Source organism: Phyllobates terribilis, unplaced genomic scaffold, assembly GCF_046119375.1.
Source record: "Phyllobates terribilis strain yellow unplaced genomic scaffold, ASM4611937v1 Scaffold_1__5_contigs__length_1240528914, whole genome shotgun sequence".
Classification (NCBI taxonomy): domain Eukaryota; kingdom Metazoa; phylum Chordata; class Amphibia; order Anura; family Dendrobatidae; genus Phyllobates; species Phyllobates terribilis.
The window spans coordinates 1,030,490,128-1,030,505,408 of NW_027362761.1; the positions used below are offsets into that span (position 1 = coordinate 1,030,490,128).

A 15,281-nucleotide genomic window follows, 5' to 3' on the forward strand; every position below is an offset into this window, starting at 1 on the left:
TGTTTAGCTCGCAAAAAAGAAGACTGAGAGGAGACTTAATAGCTGTCTACAAATATCTCAAGGGCTGTCACATTGTAGAAGGATCATCTTTATTCTCATTTGCACAAGGAAAGACTAGAAGCAATGGGATGAAACTGAATGGGAGGAGACACAGATTAGATATTAGAAAAAACTTTTTGACAGTTAGGGTGATCAATGAGTGGAACAGGCTGCCACGAGAGGTGGTGAGTTCTCTTTCAATGGACGTCTTCAAACAAAGGCTGGACAGATATCTGTCTGAGATGATTTAGTGAATCCTGATTTGAGCAGGGGGTTGGACCAGATGACCCAGGAGGTCCCCTCCAACTCTACCATTCTATGATTCTATGATACTTTACATTGTATCAAAGGGTCATATCTTCAGTGTTGTTCCATAAAAAGATATAATAAAAGATTTTAAAAAATGTGAGGGGTGTATTCACTTTTGTGAGGTACTGTAAGGCTCCAAAACCTCCAGAGCAGTGATAGATGTAGTATTTGTAACGCCAGCCACTCGCGCACCTTCTAAGCACCACCTTACTCACCGCGTGTTTCGCTCTGCTCCACCCAGTACCTGACCATCCCTCTGAGCTGTCTAGTGTTTCTCTTTCAGATCTGCTGTTTGTGAGTCATGGGGGGGGGGGGGAACAAGGCCGAACTCTGCAGGAATTTGTATCCATTCTGTCTTACAGAGAGATCTGGTGCCCCTGCCCATCACCTGTCAGCAAGTAATATGTCAGGCGACTCCACCCTCCATTCCTTATCTGAACTCGAGTTCTAGTAGGTAGCTCAATCTCTAGCTTCCAGTATTGTAGTACTCCTATTTTGCCTCACTTGTTATCGACTCGGCTTGCCTTCTTGTTTATCCTGATCTCTCCACTCCTGACCTCAGCTACGAATTCTGAACATGTGCTGACTGCCTCAACCTCAGACCGTCAGACTACGCTTTTGTCTCACCCATCAGTACTCCATACCCGAGTCTCTTACCCTCCCGTCAGCTGCTGCAGTCCTGGGGACTGCCATGGAGAGGTAACTGGTGTCTACCGGTGGCCCAACCTATTCTAACCATCAGAGTCTCTAGTGAGTACCCCTAAGACACTTAGTCACACCCCTCCAGGGTAAGCTCGGCGGGTGGCACAGTGGGTCCATACCCACCAGCTTTAAAGTATTCCATAATGGCCATTCATATGAATAGGTAATCATCTAATAAATGCCACACCCATTCTGCCAAAGCAGGTGCCAGTTTTTGTTAGTGACTGTCCACTCTGGCTAATAGAGAAGCATTAAATGGGCACATGAAAAGAAGTTGTTTGTATGAGATAATTACTTCTATAGTTTATAGGACAGCATGAATGATTAGGCTGGTGCTATTCAAGGACTTAAAAACAAGATGGGCATCTGTTTCCCCAACTTAGCTTATACCATAAAGTATTGATAAGTCGTGCAACAGAAATTTCAGTTGCACAACCAAAGCCATTGTATAGTCCTAACCTAAGAAGTCTGGCAGCAGTGTCTTTGTAGCACAGAATAATATTATGATGATCTTGAAGAAATATCAATCTACTTAAAGTGTAACTGCACTTTCAGGTGACTGTTGAGAATGAGCTGTCAAGTATGTATGAGGAATGAAACTGTTTCTGGCCATTACGCAATTGCAATTAAAATTATTTAACCACCATTGCAAATCAGGTTTATTAGCAAAATCTCCAAACTTTCTGCTGTTTGCAATAAACTAGTAAAAATTTCTTGTTTAATTACCTTGCAAGAGCAAATATTCTAAACGGTTTATGCAAATTCTCCACAGATTGCCACAGTTAACTACGCTTGCAGTCTGAGAATTATTCGAAACAAAGGTCTTTAGTGCTTAGTAGAGCCACTTTGAGGTTGTGTGCCCACGATGCAGATTTAACGCATTTCCGCCGCGGAAACGCAATAAAATTGCTTGTTAAGTTGTCTACCATGTTTCCCAATGATAATCCGCATGTGCTGTGCACATGCTGCGGAAATTTCCGCTGCAGATTATTATTGCGGAAAAATCCGCAGCACAACCAATTTGGGTGCGATTTCACGGCGAAATCGCGCACAATGACTTGCATTGAACTGCATAAAATCTGCATGTACACAAACATCCGGGGGTCACATGCTGCCTGTGAGCGGCCACTGATAGCGCCGCTCACAGGCAGTATCAGCAGCGCAAGGTAATTCGAAAAAAGGTTGCATTTATCATTAAAACACACTGGCATTTTTTTAAAAGTATCAGACAACCCCTTTAAGATAAGAGATGAATGCCTTGTACAAACAAGGAAAAGAATACAGAAAGTTAGCAAAGGCATTGAATGTTCCAAGAGATACAGTTGGAAACAGAATTTGAAAGGTCAATGTTAAAGGAATACTGATTACACTACCTAGGTTTGGGAGAAAGATGAAGCTATAGCAACATTTACAAAGTGGTCAAAAATCCTTGAGTAAAAGGAAAATACCTGCAGCAAGATTTGGTGGCAGCAGGCATTAAGGTTTCAGTTTGCACAGCAAAACACATACTAAATGCTCAAAGGGAACCTGTCATGTCCAAAATACTCTATTAACCTGAAGATACATTGTTAATGTACACTCGAGCTGTTACACTCGTAGGTGGCGCACGTGGTTCATGGACCCACTGTGCCTCCCTGGAGGGGCGTAACTGCAGCTACCTGGAGTTCGCTGGAGCCTCTAGTGGGGAGGACAGGCTTGTGCGGCAGGTACCTGCCAGGTGCCACTCCAGGGCGGTGTCCGGCAGTAGCAGCTGACCCCAGGGGTCAGAAACATTTATTACAGATTCTCAAACAGGGCTGGACGGCCAATTGGGACAAGTTCAGACTGTGCAGACAGAATGGCCACTGGGACAAGTTTAGACTGTGAAGACCGGACGGCCTCTGGGACAGGTTCAGACTTACAGGTCTCCGGATAGCAGACAGATTCCGCTGATCCGGTTTCATGATACGAACACCGCCAAAGCGGTCTTAGGAACTACTACAAAATATACTGGACTAACGGGATACAGGAAACAGGAATAATTTTAACAGACTAGGGACGGGGGACTTGGCAACATACAGCTGCACACACTAACCACCTAACAGTACCTATAGGGGTTGCTCAGGCACCTCCCAATTGGGAAGGGTGCCATTTATACAAGATATTTCCCAGCTACTGGCTGGGATACACCTTGCAGGTGAAGACATTAACTAAACGCCTCCCAGCTGTTAGCTGGTGGCATTTACCATGTGCACATGCTGCCCCTTTAAGAAGAGGGGAGCACGTGCACAATAAGCACACTGCTGAGACACAGTGTGATGTGCAGAGCATCAGGAAGCAGGAGACCGGAGCACGGCAGGGACCAAACTAAGGATTGGGGCAGTGAGTAAGCCGGCGTCTCTGCATGGAGGGAGAAGGGGACACAATGCATGGACGCCAGCAATAGCGCTACAATAGCGTTCCAAAGATGTCTAGCTGCCTTTCTGAAATCACAGCTACAGAGCAAAAATGTACTGTATTCCTCCCAGGAGCTGCTGGCCTTCAGTTGTACAGGTGTGCCTAGAGCGGCTATAATCATTGCTCACAGCATTATGAGCAGGGCCGGCTCCAGGTTTTTGTGGGCCCTGGGCGAAAGAGTCTCAGTGGGCCCCTTTAACACATACCATGATTCATGATGCACAGATACTGCAGAGAAATATATATATATATATATATATATATATATATATATACATATATATATATATAGTACAAGGCCAAAGATTTCACTTCTTACATTACATATCTAAAGTAAATTCTAAAATAGCTCAGAATCCAGAGAATCCTCGCAGCACACAGTGCAGACCGAACAGTATAGTCCTCCATACAGTATTATGGGCCTCATATATTGCTCCATACAGAATAATGGACCCCATATAACACTCCATGTAGGATACTGGTCCCCATATGACCCTCCATACAGGATACTGGTCCCCATATAACGCTCCATACAGGATATTGGTCCCCATATAACGCTCCATACAGGATACTGGCCCCCTTATAACGCTTCATACAGGATACTGGCCCCCTTATAACGCTCCATACAGAATACAGGCCCCCACATAACGCTCCATAAATGATACTGGCCCCCACATAATGCCCCATGCAGGCTGTGCCCCCACATAATGCCCCATCCAGGATGTCACTCCCCCCCCATATAATGCCCCATGCAGGATGTCACTTGTCGCCCCCCCCCATATAATGCCCCATGCAGGATGTCACTTGTTTCCCCCACATAATGCCCCATGCAGGATGTCACGTTTTTCCCCCCGATATAATGCCCAATGCAGGATGTCACCTCTCCCCCCCCATATAATGCCTCATGCAGGATGTCACCTCTCCCCCCATATAATGCCCCATGCAGGATGTCACCCCCCCCCCCATATAATGCCCCATGCAGGATGTCACTTGTTCCCCCCCATATAATGCCCCATGCAGGATGTCACCTCCCCATATAATGCCCCATGCAGGATGTCACCTCTCCTCCACATATAATGCCCCATGCAAGATGTCACTTGTTCCCCCCCTATATAATGTCCCACGCCTCCATACATATAAAGAAAAAAAAATCAAATACTTACCTCACTTCTCACCTGCTGCCGCTGCTTTGGAGTCCAGCGTCGCCGGCGTCTTCCCGCTCTGCGACGGCTCAGGAGAGAGCGCGGTGTAAAGGCGTCACCGCGCCCTCCAACCTGAGACGTCACTGTGCAGCAGCCGCTGAAGATACCGGACCTGCTGCGGAGGCATGGGGAGGGGTAGGTATTGGGCTGGCTGCCGGGGCCCCGAGCAAGAGGGGGGGTGGTACCACACCGCTCATGGGTCCCATAGTGTGGCGGGGTGCCCGACAGTGAGTGGGCCCCCCCACCTGTTCAGGGCCCCGGCACTTGCCCAGAATGCACCGGGTGCGGACGCAGGGCCTGATTATGAGCAGCAGCTGTAAGCACCCTCGGCACTTTGACAGCTTGCTTTGCACAGATACATTGGAGAGCGAGTTGTCAATCAAAGTACCGGGCATGCTTAAAGCTGCCGCTCACTGTGTACTAAGCGGTGACTGTGTCGGTGCCTGCTGCGCTTCTGTGACTGAAAGTCGATGGCTCCCAGGAGGAATAAAGTTCATTTTCTCCTCGTAGCCGTGGTTTCAGTAAGACAACCAGACAACATTGAAATGATATTAACATACAGATTAACCCTATACCTGCAGACTAAAAGTGTTTGGGAACATGACAGGTGAGCGATGAGCGAACTCCAAGACATACTCCAATATGATAAAAATCATATAAACAAGCTACACCAGTTTTGAGATTTTGTTCTGTGGATCAATGAAAGAAAGCTGGAACTTTTCGGAACTATGGATCACTGGCTTGTCTGGAGGAGGAAGAATGGTGCATAAACTTATAAAAACAAACCTGCTTACCCTGAAGTTATGCAATGTGCTGTTCTGCTTTTTCTGGCACTGGAAACCTACAGTCTGTAGAGTGCAAATAGCTTCAATCAAGAATCAGGAAATTTTAGGAGAAAATGTCATGTCTTTAGAAGAAGCTGAAGTTTGCTAGTAATTGGATCTTCCAATAGGACAGTAATAACAAACTTACCTCAAAGTACATCAAGAATTGGTTTCAGAAGAAGACCTGGAATATCCAGGAGTAGTCGATGGACTTCAACACCATAGAAAATCTTTGGAGGAATTTAAAGAAGGCAATTGCATCATGTAAACTCAAGAATATTAGTGAACTGGATGCCACTGCCCATGAGGAATGGACTAAGATTATATTGGAAAGCAGCCAGAAGCCGATGTCTGGTTATGCATCACATTTACAGCAGGTCATAACAGCCAAAGAGGCTCTACGAAGTACTAAATAATTCTGAAACTGCAGTAACCATTAAAAGTAGCACTATGGGTAAACTTTTGTGACACCACTTGTTATATTAGTTATGTTGAGTAGTGATAAGCAAATCTGACAGAACTTTGGCAGTTCGCCCAAATGTGGCCAGTAAATTCTTTTTGCATTGCAGTCATTCAATGTGAATATAATGTGGCTCAATATGTTTTAATGACTTTTAAGACCCCAGTGCATAATTAATCTAGGGTGGAAATAAAAATGTTACCTCGCTGCTCAGCTGTCATTCCACCAGAGCCACCCATGTGGTCATCAGTGCAGCTCCTTCTGTTCTTTTCATTACTGCTCCAGTACTGCTCCAGTACTTCACTCGGCGCCGGGGCTTCAGACATCACCATGTAAGTTGTCCTAAGGGCTGATTATAAGATGGAGGAAGAGGATTCTGATTCTGATTCAGTGGAGCAGTTAAAGGGACTCTGTCAGCGCAGAATGACTGTTCAAACCAAGTACGGGTGCTTGGTGCATCATGGTGGGACCAAAAATTTAAGTGCACTTTCCCACTTGCTTGTTTTCTATCTATCGCCATCCTTGTCTAGATCTCTGAAGCCAGAGCTGTCAATCAAAGAAGATGGGAGGGTGGAGATCGAGGGAAAACAAGCAGGTGGGAAGGTGTATTTAAATGTTTGGCCACGCCATGCACCAAGTGGCCATACTTAGTTTGAACAGTCATTCTGTGCCAACAGAGTCCTTTTAAGAAGAGGCAGAAGGGAACTACGCGAAGAACAGAACGGGGGCTGTAGTGCTGGAGCAGGTTTAGGCAAGGTATTTTTATTTTCACTCATTTTCTGGTGTATTACAAATAAGCAAAATGGCGATTGTACGGCCAAAGCAAATCACAAGAAATTTAAATCCAGGAAAATCCGAAATTTCAGACTTTTACTTGTACTGTTGATTTATGAATAAATAAATAAAAGTGTATATGCTATTTAAGTCTTGTTTTTCTGCTACTTGTTCTGTCCATTTAGCCTTTTATAACTATTTAGGAAGTATTATTATTTTTATATAAAACAGATTTGAACAGTTGCTTTAGCTACCATCTACCATATACTGGCCTGGTAAACAGGAGATTTAAATGTAATATTTGCCTTTTTTATTTGCAGTAAATCACTGCTTGAGACAGCAAGCAAATATTAAAATTTAACAGAAAATAACCTGCCGCATTGTTGGGAAGTGACCCAGCTGTTTCTTTAGGGATTCATCCACACATTATATCTAGAGATGTGTTTGCAGAAGATTACAAAGCTGATTGCACCTTCTCCCTCTGTAGAGCATCCACTCAGATTACCTATTTGTTCAGAATTAACTCCTTCGATACTATCCCAAGAAAAGAAGAATTTGTCTATTGTTAATAAAGAAGCCCATTTATGTACTCTTTAGATGTGATAATTTTTTTCTTAGTTAATAAATGATTAATAAAACATTTGAGTACATCATATAATGAGCAATGAAATTAAATTCTTACAATAAAAACATTCATATTTTGCTCATTCTGTTCAGTTTGGTCATCAAAATAACTTTTACAAGTAGCCAAAACAGAATTGAGATAAATTATCAGTCCTCCTGCTGGATACTTATTTCCCACAAGGGTAGTCTTCTGCCAAGGCCCTACTGACCTACACAGAAAATCTCTTGTTTGAAGACATGAAGAGTAATTAGAAAGAAATCTGAATAGAGGGTTAGCTGTGGATCTGTGGATAAAGTGTTTTTGGACTTTCCAAAGGCATTGACAATGTCCCACATAAACATCAAATAGGAAAATTAAAGTCTATAGGATTACAAAGTATGATTTGTAATTGGATAGAAAAATGTTTCAAAGATTGCAACCATAGAGTTGTGGTGAATGACCGTTGCTCTGAATGGTCTCTGGTTATAAGTAGTGAACCCCAAGGTTGAGGGCTGGATCCATTATTATTCAATCTATTAAAGCATGACTCTGGTGTTTTATTTTTATTTCACCGCTGGAGTTGTATCACTAATGCCCCTAGTAAAATACTTACCAGCGCTATCTTCTACTCTTCATGGCACCGCTCTGGTCCCATTCCACCATCCAGAAGCCAGAGCTACCGGTCACTAGCTCTCAGTGTAAGACTATGGCTGTCATAGACTTATATTGAGAAGTGACTTCTGGCCCGCCGCGCAAACGCTGGAGTGATCCTACATGTCATAAACTGGAGTGGTGCCAAGAACAGCCAAAGACCGCAGCTGATAAGTATTCTACTACTACTATAGGGAACATTCATTATTGATACCACTCCAGCAGAGAAACAAAAAAAAGCACAAAGTGAAGCTTTAATGATATAGAAGATGGGATTATTAGTGTTTCTATATTTGCTGATGACACCAAACTATGTGGCATAGTGCAGTTTACGTATCTAACATATCTCCCACAGCAACAGTCCTCGTTTTCACTCCCCGTTGTTCTCTCCACTCGTCAGGTACAGTTCTTTTAACTTTAACTAGGTATACTCACTCCTCCACACTAGTCAGAAAATAATACTTCCTTCTACCTTAGTCCAACTCAGCACCATCAAATGGATACACGCTGGTCTCCAATCCACGTTTACAAAGACTCCTTTGATCGTGATTAAAAGCAACTACTCGAGGCCCTTGAGAAAGCCGGATGAGGCGAAACCAGTCGGGTTGCAACTGATGTCTTATGAGATAGGCAGGTTTCAATTGCATATGCTGTACGTATAACATTAAAGCGTAGAGAAGTAATGTCATGATCTAAACAGCATATTTTTTTTCTGACTTCCACAAGCCCAGTATGGTCTCCTTACAATCCAACCCAATCCAAAATAAGGCTGCAATAACACTTTGGGGAAGGTTTATTGTAGCTGTGAGAGCTGATCTCTTTTGACCCAAATGAGCCTCTATAGATAACAAGCGTGTATCCATCTGATGATGCCAAGTTGGATAAGGAAAGAAGAAAGCATTAATCTCGGTCTAAAACTTTATCCTGTTAAAGTTAAAAAACCTGTTCCGACAATGAGTGTTTAGAACAACGGTGGAGTGAAAACAGTGACTGTTGCTAGTGGAGATATACTGTGGCTTTCTACTGATTAGTATACTTGCCAACACTAGATTCAAGCCTATAGGTTATAGCGTTGTTCAGTTTGTTCTGTGCTACTTTTTGGGATTAGTGGAGGCTTGTATTGAGTTATACGTTTTATGTTCTGCAAATTTTTATATACAAAGTTGTAGTTTTGTGCATGTAAAAGGAGACTGCATACAATATCTCAGCCCTTGAAGGCTTATTTTCATGTTGTGGCTATAAGGCAACATTACTACACAACATAAGAAGAAGTAATCCTCCCGAAAAGATCTAGCCTACATAGCAGTGATAAGTGTGTGCTTTATACCATGAAGTATCAGGTTATAATGTATATGTTGTGTTAATGTCATAGACCATAAATCTTTAGTAGTCCTGGAGAAAAATATTTGTGAGCATTATTTTTTGTATGTATCGTTACAAAGGGAAAGACAAAAAAATCCCCATCTTCTGAATAAAGCTTTTACTCAACTGTATAATGACATACAATACAAAGTTATATTATGGTAACGTGTTAGCCCGCTCCTTCTTCAGGCCATATTACAAATGTATTCATAAGACAAAAGGCACAACATTTAAGAGATGTTACAGCAAGACATTTGTTCATGAAGTGGAGGGGGTGATGCCTCCTAATGATAAGTCAAAGTGATCAACAACTAAAAACCCTATGGCTATGTGCCCACGATGCAGAAATGCTCAGGATTTTTCCTGAGCATTTCTGCATCTCCCTGGCAGAAAAAACGCATGCGGATTGTACATGCGGATTGTACATGCGTTTTCCTGCCAGGGACAAGCATTTGTCAAGCGTTTTTAGCATGCGATTTCGCATGCTTTTGTCAAGCACTTTTCCAAGTGATTTTAGCATCACTTGGAAAAGTGCTTGAAAGTTGGTCACACAATATAAATCCATGCAACCGGCATGGATTTATATTGTGTGACCAACATACTGTTAAAAAAAAAGGAATTAGAACGTAAAAAAATAAAAAATAACCTTATACTCACCTTCTGATGGCTCCCTCTCTGCTCCCGTCTCTGCTGGCTCAGTGGTAGGTACTGGTAATGTAAAAGGACCTTCCATGACGTCATCGGTCAGGTGACAGGTCACGCGACCGCCAACGTCAGTGGTCGCGTGACCTGTCACATGACCGCTGCCGTCATGGAAGGTCCTTTTACATTATTGGTATCGGTACCGGTCATGGAGCCAGCAGCGATGTAGGGAGCAGAGCGGGGGCCATCAGAAGATGAGTATAAGGTTATTTTTTATTTTAATTCATTTTTTACTTACAGGTACTATGGTACCCGGGTCTGGAGGAGAGTCTCCTCTTCTCCAGACCTGGGTACCGTCCGCGCATTAATCGCATAAGATCCGCATGACTACATGTAGTCATGCGAATCTTATGTGATCCAATGCAAGTCAATGGCGGTGATTTTGCAGCGAAATCGCACTAGAATTGGTCTTGCTGTGGGTTTTACCGCAATGCGAATTCGCAGCGGAAATTTCCGCATGATGTGCACAGCACATGGGGATTTGCATTGCAGTAAATGGCAGACCTATTACAAGCTATTTTAATGCGTTTTCGCAGCGAAAATACGCCCCAAAAACATATTAAAAACGTTTCGCGTGCACATAGCCTTACTTTGATCCCTTTGACTTATCATTAGGAGGCATCACCCCCTCCACTTCATGAACAAATGTCTTGCTGTAACATCTCTTAAATGTTGTGCCTTTTGTCTTGTAAATTCATTTGCAATATGGCCTGAAGAAGGAGCCTCTGTGCTCTGAAAGCTTGCATATATATATTTTTTTTCTGGTTAGCCAATAAAGGTATCACTCTGAGAATACTTTAGTAATTTTTGGGCATAAAAGTATTCACATCGATTACTCAGATGTATAAATTTACACTGGTAACAAACATATGGCACACCTGGGTCTCTAGGTTCTATACCATAGTCTTATATATGAACGTTATAATATTCTAAACTTGTCTTACCCTGACATAGTATTACTAAATGTTTTATTGACTATAATTATTGTCATAAAGTCCCTCTGTCAATACTAAAGTTTATTTAACTGAAGAGGAGATAAGTTTGTGTAAGTCAAGTGCTGATAAGTCTTTCTCATAAACTCATTAATAGCTGCGGACATCTGATGCAGTGCTTTGCCATGTTTTATTTACCCATTCCGAGAATAAAGCTGTAAGACCAAGACACGCGTAGGTAATTGCTGAGCAAACTGGAAGCTGCTACACCTACATGGCAAATAATGAAAAGAAAATCTGAAAAGGATTTACCTCCCTATGTAAATGGCCTCTGGGCTCACACGCATTTCATCTAATATTTTCAAGAGATAAACATTTTTTCTAACAGGCTTTTAACTATTATGAACTGAATCTTTTAGTTTTTTTCTAGAACCACCATCATTACGACCACTCATATAATGACAATTAGTTAGCTGTTAGTGGTCATAACCATAGATACCTAAGCTACTGCAATGCCCTGCACATGGAGTAAGCGACATTGTGAATCAGAAGTACTATACTACATTTCTAATTTGAGGCTTTTTCTAATATTATTATTATACCTACCATATATTGGGATAGGATCTTGGTGATGGGAATACCCCTTTAAGATTTAAGGTTTCTTATGGTATAGGGCATATGGGCATGGATGTAATATAGGAACTGTCCCTATTTGGGACTCATCTCTAAGCACTAGAAGAGTGAGCTATTCTTTTTGATACCGGATTGAACTGTCTAAGGGGTAGTATTTGGTGGTGATGTCCAAAGGACAATGAACTTGATGTTTTCAACAATCTCACAAAAGAAAACAGGTTGAAATGAACAGAGATAAATAATTATTATTTGCTACAGATGACTGACATTTGCCATAATACGATGGCAATTTCTTCAGCAGCACCTCCTCCATTTTCTATATAGTTTCTCTGAAAAGTAGTCACTGTGCTGTTTGGAATCATGGTGTATATAATGTTGTGTATCAAACTGAGTATGGACACAAAAAAAAGAGAGTTGTCTCAGGAGATTAGAAAGTAAATTATAAACAAACATGTTAAAGGAAAAGGAAAGAGCTGTCAGACCATCTCCAAACAGCTTGATGTTACTGTTACTACAGGTGCATATATTTGTTATGCAGTTGCCTTGCTCGGCAGGACTTTACCACCTTTCCCTATGGCTGGTGCCTTCTGCTGTGCTCCTTGTCAAGTTTTATAAGTGGCCCAGTGTGCTCCTATGACATCATCTGCCTAGGCCTATTTAAGGCCCACTAAAACACACACACCTGTGTCTTGGTTTTAAGAGTCTTAGTCCTGTTTGTTTTGCTGTGCACCTCTATCTGCTCTTGGCTTGCATATGCCTGCAGTGTTTTGGAGTTTCCTGCGTCCTGTCTGCCTGTGGCCTCCCTTGTTCCAAGTCCTCACTCCACTCGTGCCTTCTTGCTGTTGCATCAATGCCCAGGATCCGTGTGACCATCCAGACCTGAAGCTTAGAAGATCCACTAGGTGAGCCTAACATTATTCAGAAGTTTAAAGTCTTTGGGACTGTAGCCAACCTCCCTGGATGTGGCAGCAAGAGAAACACTGATGACAAATTGTACAGATGGATAATACGAATCATAACCAAAGAGCCCAGAACAATTTCAAAAGAGATTAGAGGTGAAATCCAAGGTCAAGTCCGACACTTGGACTTCATGCAAGATGACCGAGGAGGAAACTACTGTTGAAAGCAAATCATAAAAAGTGAGAATGGAATTTGTCAAAATGCAAATTGACAAGCCACAAAGCTTATGGGAGAATGTCCTTTGGACAGATGAGACAAAACTGGAGGTTTTTGACAAGTTACATCAGCACTATGTTAACAGACACAGGCATACAAAGAAAGGAACAATGCACCTACTGTGAAGCATGGAGGAAACTTTGTTGTGTTTTAGGGCAAAAGATTAGATATGTGCACGGCCCCATAGAATAACATTGGTCCAAGTGCGATGCAATGGTTTGTCAAATCGCACTAGGACCGAAAATAAACTTGTGTGCACGAGCCCTTAGATGTATAACAGAAGTCACAACGTTTTATAATACAATGTTATCATACCAGAAACTGCAGAAATATTTAATGTCATGTGTAGAATATATAGTATAAACTGAATTTGATGATGCCACGCTCCATACATTAACAACCAAGGTGCTGTAGAGTGCTCTGGAGTAAGATGTACCAAACTCATTCATAGGCGTCTACTTCTTAACTATTATTATTATTATTTATTTTTAGAGCACCATTGATTCCATGGTGCTGTACATGAGGAGGGGTTACTTACAAAACACAAATAGAAATTCAATGAACAAATTAAGGGTATGTGCACACTGTCTGGAGCTGCCTGCAGCCCCGACACAGCGGAATAGCCAGCGGCGGGCTTTCGGTCATTTTATGCAAATGAGTGGCGCCAATTTTTTTTTTCAGATGCGGACTTTCCTTAGAGGTTAGGTCTATGGGGAAAGTCCACATGCCGACCCGCCAGAGAAATTGACATGCTGCGGTCTGGAAAGTTTCCGCGGGTGAGCCGCAGACGCATAGTGGACATGGGATTTCTAGAAATCCCATTTACTATGCTGTAACAGCTGGCCGCTGCGGGTTTGAAGCTGCATAACACAAAGCGTCAAACCCGCAGCGGCTCCTGACCATGTGCACATACCCGTATAGTGACGACAGGTACAGAGGGGAGAGGGCCCTGCCCTTGCGGCCTTACAGTCTACTGCTTAATTAATTTGGCGTGCCTTTCACCTGCAGTGTGCCACTACAAGAATTGTACCATGTACTCTAGTCAGATGCTGGCGTACATTTCTGTAATAATTTATGCCACTTCTCTGCCCCTTCTGAATAGAAGAGAGAACAAGCATGCGTAACTCTGCCTGTCATTCTTTATGGAAATGTCAGAGATACGACTGCCCGAATGTCATCATCGTTATATATTATAGATACATCATTTACAACAATGATTATAATGTTGCTGAAAATAAAAACCTATGCATGGGTAGGCTAAATACAGAATACAATTTAATTTACCTTCAGGCAAATATCTCATCTATATTTTACTGCATAACCAGCAAATCTGCAGATGTAGACAATTGCTAGCCTAAAATGTTAGGCCACATATTATGGTTTATCTGAAAAGCTTCTCTTCTTTTCCAATTACTGAAGAATAGAGGATCTGATAGACAGAACAACTCATTTCCTTGTTCTTTGTGGAAGTTGCTAGGCAACACACAACTGATCAGCGGATCTGGGGTTAACAGGACTCTAGGGCTGCTGAGATCACACCTAATATACAGACAGGGCGGCTCAGTGGCCGGCACAAAGCATCTGAAGGTTTACAATATAAAACTGAATGTTCATAGTAAAAAAGGAAAAATAAGCCAGGAAATCAGAAATGTTTGGTCCAAAACGCTGTTATTTACCCACTTTAGGCTTGAAATACAGTATATCTATTCTCATTTAAAGAAAAAACAAACATGACCAGCTCCTCCTAGCAAAATGAGTCAAATCAGAGTAGGTGCTGTAGCGCCGGCGTCCCTGCCCTCTGCTAGGCAGGGACGCTGTTCCCCTCACCTCCCTGCTCCGTGCCCGGCGTCCTCCTCCCGCTCTGCTGGCAGTGCGCGCTCCTTCCCGGCCACTGTGCTTAGGGCGCGCGCTCTCCCTCCCTCTTAAAGGGGCCGCGCGCGCCGTCCTAAGGAGTCCCCGGCCAATGGCCGGAGGACTTCACCATATATAAGGCACCTCCTCCAAAATGGAGGTGCCCGAGCAATGTTGTTGCACTGTTCACTACTCTGCTTCAGCCCTCAGGTCCCGTTGCCAGTTACCTGCCAGTTACCTGCCAGATTCCTGCCTGATTATCTGCTACCTGTCTGCTAGTCTGAGGTCCGACGGTCTGCCTTACTACTCCTGTCAGTCTGTCTAAGGACCAGCCTGCCCGCTCACCTGGGAGCGCACATCAGCCACCTGCCTGCTTGCCTGAGGTCCGACGGTCTGCCTTCCAACTCCTGTCAGTCTGTCTATGGACCAGCTTGCCCGCTCACCTGGGAGCACACACCTGCTACCTGCCTGCTAGTCTACCTGGAGGCTCCGCCGTCACGTGCTGTGACCACCTGCCTGTCCAGTGACTCCTGCTCGCTCACCTGGGAGCGCTCATCTGCTGCCTGTCTGCTAGCCTACCTGGAGGCTCTGCCATCACGTGCTGTGACCACCCGCCTGTCCAGA

The 15,281-nt window shown here is 43.2% G+C and overlaps 1 long non-coding RNA gene across 1 annotated transcript in view; it reads right to left on the reverse strand.

Moving 5' to 3' along the window:
• Positions 1-14,807, reverse strand: part of LOC141172349 (uncharacterized) — a 38,164-nt gene extending 23,357 nt beyond the window's left edge. Inside the window, exon 1 of the long non-coding RNA XR_012252460.1 lies at positions 14,634-14,807. This is a non-coding gene — a long non-coding RNA (uncharacterized lncRNA). The remainder of the gene's footprint in view (positions 1-14,633) is intronic.
• Between the last annotated feature and the right edge of the window lie 474 nt (positions 14,808-15,281).